This window comes from Patagioenas fasciata, chromosome 2 (assembly GCF_037038585.1).
Source record: "Patagioenas fasciata isolate bPatFas1 chromosome 2, bPatFas1.hap1, whole genome shotgun sequence".
Lineage (NCBI taxonomy): Eukaryota > Metazoa > Chordata > Aves > Columbiformes > Columbidae > Patagioenas > Patagioenas fasciata.
In genome coordinates this window covers 119,119,876-119,126,707 of record NC_092521.1, presented here as the reverse complement: position 1 = coordinate 119,126,707, position 6,832 = coordinate 119,119,876, and the positions used below count along the sequence as shown (strand labels likewise).

The window sequence follows — 6,832 nt, the reverse complement described above, 5'->3', positions numbered from 1 at the left end:
TGGCGCCCGAGTGCGAGGATGGGCGTGGCGCACGGCGCACGCACGCTGCGCTCCGCCTCCCCGCGGCCAGCGTGGGGGGCGGGGCAATGGCGGCGGTTGGTGCGTGAGGAGGGCGACCTGGCGGGGCGGAGCGGGTTTACTTCGGGGACGCTCAGGGCTCCTCCGGGGGTTTGCCGAGGGCGTGGCAAAGAAAGGGATGGGCAAGCTGTATTGGCGGGGCAGGGCTCGGCGGTTTGAAATAGCACTTGGCCGCGGGGCGGTGTGTGCAGAGAGCAGAGCCCCGGCGGAAGCGGAGGCACCTCGGCCTCGCCAGGCGCCGGTTTTGTGGCCGGGGAGGGAGGCCTGTGGTACAGGATGTGGAGTGTCCACTGGCTCCTGTCATGGCTAAGACGCCAGAAGGCTGTGCCGCCATCTAGCGAGACCTGGGCAGGCTGGAGAGTTGGGCGGGGAAAAGTTTAATGAAATATAACAAGGGAAAGTGTAGAGTCTTACATCTGGGCAGGAACAACCCCAGGTTCCAGTATAAGTTGGGGAATGACCTATTAGAAAGTAGTGTAGGGGAAAGGGACCTGGGGGTGCTGGTGGACAGCAGGATGACCATGAGCCAGCACTGTGCCCTTGTGGCCAGGAAGGCCAATGGCATCCTCGGGTGTATTAGAAGGGGGGTGGTTAGTAGATCGAGAGAGGTTCTCCTCCCCCTCTACTCTGCCCTGGTGAGACCACACCTGGAATATTGTGTCCAGTTCTGGGCCCCTCAGTTCTAGAAGGACAGGAAACTGCTGGAGAGACTCCAGCGCAGGGCAACAAAGATAATGAAGGGAGTGGAGCATCTCCCTTACGAGGAAAGGCTGAGGGAGCTGGGTTTCTTTAGCTTGGAGGAGACTGAGGGGTGACCTCATTAATGTTTATAAATATATAAAGTGTGAGTGTCATGAGGATGGAGCCAGGCTCTTCTCAGTGACATCCAGTGGTAGGACAAGGGGTAATGGGTTCAAACTGGAACACAAGAGGTTCCACTTAAATTTGAGAAGAAAGTTCTTCTCAGTAAAGGTAACAGAGCACTGGAACAGGCTGTCTAGGGGGGTTGTGGAGTCTCCTACTCTGGAGACGTTCAAACCCTCCTGGACACCTTCCTGTGCAGTCTCATATAAGCATTTCTGCTCTGGCAGGGGGATTGGACTGGGTGATCTTTGAGGTCCCTTCCAATCACTAACATTCTGTGATTCTCTCTGCATAAACTTTGCAGAGATGTAGAGAGCATGCTGTCTATGGTGAAGTCTTCTTCCTGGAAAGAAGTCCTGAATTGTTTTATGTTCCCCTGGGACCTCCACCCACTGCCACCATCTCCTGCCAAGGGCCCAGAGGACGTGTCTCAGCTCAGCCTGGGGCCTTGGGTCCCTACCTGAGCTGTGTTGTAGGTGTGTGTGCCTGTCTCGTCTCAGCCCCTGTCCCAGGCTGGGCCTGGGCCCTGCCCTGCAGAGAGCGGCTCTCCTGGATGGAGGGAGCCCTCAGCACTGGGTCAGAGCTCGTCATGCAGAACTTGGGGCATAAGAGCACAGCAATGCTGTGCTGTGCTGCGCTGTTCTATTCTGTACACTCAGAAGGAGTCAAATAAAGATGTGAGTATTTGACAGAAATGCCACAAAGGCTTTAGCTCCAAAATTAATTTCAAGGACACATAACACAAGGAATACAAGTGGAAACAGGATTTTGCTTTATTTTTTTGCAGCCTGGCAAAGGCAAGTCACAGAGCTGCAGAGAGCAACAGCAGGAACACAGGCCAAGCCGTCCTGTTTCCTGAAGACTGAGAACATGAAGAATGAAGATCAAGACCAAACACACACAAAAGAAGGAGGAGAAGTTGTGTAGTACCATGGGGTATTTTCCAAAGTGTGACACGCAGCAATGACAAGCTGACTTTTGGACTTCCGAAGCTTGCTCCACCACTGGGCTTCTTGCCAGGGGTGCATGACAGGCGCTCTCATCCCTGCCCAGTGCTTGTGTTGCCCACAGGGAGAGCTGACAAGTGGCAGCTGCGGATGGTGCAGTGCACCTGAAGCCCCTTCAAGCACAGGCTGCTCTGGACAAGCAAGAAGCCCTGGGGAAATGGAGCCCAGGGAAGAGCAGAGCTGGCTCCTGCTGCAAACTTGCCCTGGGTAAGAGAGACCAAGAGATCCAGGACACCAGCGATGCCTTGGAAGTGCAAGAACAGTGGGCAGAAACTGAGGGGAAAGGGCTCAGAGGAGCCCTGAACAGGGGCTGTGCTCAATGCGACAGAGGTTGAGAAGCAACACCCGGGAGCACCCTCGGGGCCCGCCCTGGGAGGCCACAGGGGACCCCCGGGAGCACCCTTGGAGCTCAACCTGGGAGGCTTTGATGGACCCCGGGAGCAGCCTCGGGGCTCAACCTGGTAGTCCGTGGAGGACCTCTGGGAGCACCCTTGGAGCTCAACCTGGGAGGCCATGGTGGACCCCGGGAGCACCCTCGGCACTCAACCTGGGAGTCCAAGAAGTTCCTCCCCCCGGATGCGGGGCACGAGGGCCACCTTCGTGGAGCAGGAGCAGCAGGCACCCAGCCACAATGGCCCAAAGGTGGCCCAAGGCCAAGGAGCCGTGCTCACTGCTGCAGAGGAAGGCAAAAAACCCACAGAGACACTGATACTCACGTGGGAGAAAAAAAGCCTTCCTCCCCCAGCTGCAGGACACGAGAGGCCATCTTCGTGGTGCATGAGCAGCAGGCAGGAACCGAGCCAAAAGGGACCAGAGGAGCTCTGAAAAGTGGTCATGCTCCATGCTGCAGAGGAAGGCAAAAAACCCCCGGGGACCAGGGCCAATCTGCCCCGGGGGAAAAAATTCCTTCCTGACCCCAGTGCTGGCGATCGGCTGTTCCCTGAGCATGGGAGCAAGACCTGGCTCCTTGTCCCACAGGCTGGTCGTGCCGCACAGGAGATGCCCAAGCCCTATCCTATCCTATCCTATCCTATCCTATCCTATCCTATCCTATCCTATCCTATCCTATCCTATCCTATCCTATCCTATCCTATCCTATCCTCCTTTGAGCTGGAGCCATCTCCCGCACTTCCGAGAGTGCCCAAATGCCTCTGAGCTGATGGACCTTGGGGGCAAGAATCCTTCCTGTGCCTGGTGCGACACCAGTGGGTGTTCTAAAGCACTGCAACCCCTTGCAACTGCTCTGCCTCCTATTTCTTACACCTCCCGAGCCTGTTTCCGCAGGGGATGAGGATGGTGAGGTCTGCAGTGCTCCTCCAGAAGGAATTCCCTTGGTCTTGCCGCTGCTAACCAGCTGAAAAGAACTTCCATCCATGAGCTGAGCTTGGAAGGTGGCCCTGCCAGCAGATCACCTTGCAGTGGAGAACCTCCAGCAGCCTCATGCAAGCTCTTCCTCCCTCAGCCCCTGACCTGTGATTCCACCAGCTGCTCCAGTGCTTCCTCTGGGATGTGTTGGGGCTGCCCCCGGGCCAGCTCTGGCAGTGGACACGGGACTCGACTGCTCCTTTTGATCCTGCCCCAGGGGCATTGTGACCTCAGCGTTGCTGGGTGGTGGCCCAGTGACATGGGGGACAGAATCCCACCTGTGCAGCCCCGCCCACCACAGCTCCGCCCAGCACCCTTTGGAGGAAGCCTTGGGGCTACTGCTGGCCCCGAGGAGATAACAGGGATAAGAGGAGGTGGTTTCAGCAGCCGCAGCCTGGGGAAATTCCAAAGTTTAGCCAGAGCCATAGGCTGAGCTGGACAGTGCCAACAGACCAGCATGGGAACGAGAAAGAAGTGAGCGGTGGTGACACTGAAGTGTCGTGGAAAGATAGGTCATGTTCAGGCCTAGAACATTTGGATCCATTGTCAAAGCACAGCCAGGCAAATGCTGCCTCTTCCAAACAGCAAAAATAGCTCCCTGCTGCGATCCCACTGAATCCAAGCTGCGCAGCTCCTCCATTAAACACAGCCGTTGGCCAGATTTATATGTGACACAAAATCCACTTCGGCCATGCCGTAGATCTTCCACAGCTGATATTGACTTTCACCTTTGTAGAGGAGAGGAAGAATTCAGCTGGAAGGGACCTTGTGTCAAGGTCAAACTTGTCCAGAAGGATACTGTGGGGGACAGTGTCAAAAGCCTCACTAAAACCACATCTACTGCTTCCCTTCATCCACTAGGCAGATGACCTTATCATAGAAGGATATTAAATTAAACAGGATTTTCCCTTTGTGAAACCAGGTTGACTGTGCCTGATGATTGCATTGTTCTTTAAGTGTCTTTCATTAGCATGCAGTATGATGTCCTCCGTAAGTATTCCAGGTACTGAGGTTAAACTAACAGGTCTGTAGTTTCCTGGGTCTTCCCTCATGCCCTTCTGATAAATTGGAATAATGTCAACTAGCTTGCAGTCAGCGGGGATGTCCCCAGACTCCCAAGACCTTTGGTAGGTGACCGAGATGGGTCCTGCTGTAACATCTGCTAGCTTATTCAGTACTCTGGGATGAATCCCATCAGGTCACATGGATTTATGATTCATTCAGCTGGCACAGCTGGCACCTTACAAGTTCAGTGCCCACAGACAGAAAGTCACTGTTGTCACACTCATAGTCCTTTCACTCAGGGGACAGGTCAGCCCAACGTCTGACAATATTATTCAAGACCGAGGCAAAAAAAGCATTGAATACCTCTGATTTGGCTTCATCCCTATTTATGAGGTGACCATATTCAACAAGTATCTTGCCTGAGAGATCAATAGTAGGCACCCACAACCATATCTGCTTCATCTTCCATCCCCCTAATCCTCACCCAGAGGCTCTCAACCACATCATCCCTAACTGTAACCACCAGACAGCCAAACCTCTCCCCTACATACAGTGCAACTCCTCCACCTCACCTGCCCTGCTGAGGCCTCCTGAACAGCCTAGAGCCCTCCATCCCATTTGCTCATCTCTCTTTGTGGAAACACAATCAGATCTTATCTAAAACCCTGGCAAATCCCCCTTTCCTTTAGGATTTAGGATTTGGAGTACTGAAAGAGTAAGGAAGGTACTCTTCTTGTGACTTGGTATATTGGTGCCAAAATTGGTATGTACTTTCAGACTGTGTAAATAAGGGCATTTATACCCTATACGTTTAGGTTGTTGTGGTAGTGCCAGAGATGGAAGAAGGAGGTGGACCGCAAACTGGCTGAAGGAAAGAAGCCAGAGAGTCGTGGTCAATGGGGCACAGTCTGGCTGGGGACCTGTATCTAGTGGAGTGCCTCGGGGGTCAGTACTGGGGCTGGTATTATTCAATATATTCATCAACGATTTGGATGAAGGAATAGAGTGTACTATCAGCAAGTTTGCTGATGACACCAAGCTGGGAGGAGTGGCTGACACACCAGAAGGCTGTGTCGCCATCCAGCGAGACCTGGACAGGCTGGAGAGTTGGGCAGGGAAAAATTTAATGAAATATAACAAGGGCAAGTGTAGAGTATTGCATCTGGGTAGGAACAACCCCAGGTTCCAGTATAAGTTGGGAATAACTTATTAGAGAGCAGCGTAGGGGAAAGGGCTCTGGGGGTCCTGGTGGGCAGCAGGATGACCATGAGCCAGCACTGTGCCCTTGTGGCCAGGAAGGCCAATGGCATCCTGGGGTGTATTAGAAGGGGGGTGGTTAGTAGGTCGAGAGAGGTTCTCCTTCCCCTCTACTCTGCCCTGGTGAGACCACATCTGGAATATTGTGTCCAGTTCTGGGCCCCTCAGTTCCAGAAGGACAGGAAACTGCTGGAGAGACTCCAGCGCAGGGCAACAAAGATGATCAAGGGAGTGGAGCACCTCCCTTATGAGGAAAGGCTGAGGGAGCTGAGTCTCTTAAGCTTGGAGAAGGGGAGACTGAGGGGTGACCTCATTAATGTTTACAGATATATAAAGCGTGAGTGTCACGGGGATGGAGCCAGGCTCTTCTCAGTGACAACCAATGATAAGACAAGGGTAATGGATGCAAACTGGAACACAAGAGGTTCCACTTAAATTTGAGAAGAAACTACTCAGTAAGGGTAACAGAACACTGGAACAGGCTGCGCAGAGGGGTTGTGGAGTATCCTTCTCTAGAGACATTCCTGTGTAGCCTCATCTAGGTGTTCCTGCTCCAGCAGGGGGATTGGACTAGATGATCGTTTGAGGTCCCTTCCAATCCCTAACATTCTGTGATGCAGCTTCACAGGACAGTCTCAAGGCTGAAAAGGTTAAATACTTCTTAGCAGAAGAATTAAAACTTTATTACTTGTGCAACTTGCCTCCATCACTACGGTGTGGGAACATCTCAGTGTATTTATGCCCAATATCTTTGTGAGGTCAGGAAATACCATTTTATAACCAGAATGGAGTGATAGGAAGAGATTTGCCGTATGTCTCACTGAAGTCCCACGCTGGCCTTGTACACTTCTGATCATCTTAAGAGATTTTCACTTGCTGAGAAGAAAATCCTTTGAAGGAGAACCTGCAAGTTTGAGGGATAATGAATAAGGGAAGAGTTCAGTTCATGATACTTCTGCTAAAGATCTGTGTAGTAAATGTTGGCCTTATTGACATGACAAAAACAATAAACTGCTAATAAAAAAATACTTTGTCTCTTGAAAAGAACCAAGAAACAGTGCTTTCCTTCTGTTTCCTCCAGTCTTCATATGCTGCATGTAACTACAAAAGGCACAAGACTTTCAGACAGTTTTGATTTTTCAAGTAGATAGTGTCCTTTTAATGCCAAAGAATCATACATTTCATTAGGCTCTGCAGTATGAACAAGGAGTAAGACATAGAAAGGTTTGCTAATAAAGAGATGACACTAACAAGCG

At 52.1% G+C, this 6,832-nt stretch overlaps 1 long non-coding RNA gene across 2 annotated transcripts; it reads left to right on the top strand.

The window, feature by feature from the left end:
* Window positions 1-76: 76 nt before the first annotated feature.
* LOC139827251 (uncharacterized) lies at window positions 77-6,631 on the top strand. Of its 2 annotated transcripts, XR_011737686.1 has the most exons (3): window positions 77-99; window positions 1,247-1,619; window positions 1,730-6,631. It is a non-coding gene; the product is annotated as an uncharacterized lncRNA (long non-coding RNA). The 2 variants fall into 2 exon arrangements; XR_011737685.1 differs by lacking the exon at window positions 77-99 and having other exon boundaries at window positions 109-1,619; window positions 1,730-4,232.
* The last annotated feature ends 201 nt before the right edge of the window (window positions 6,632-6,832 follow it).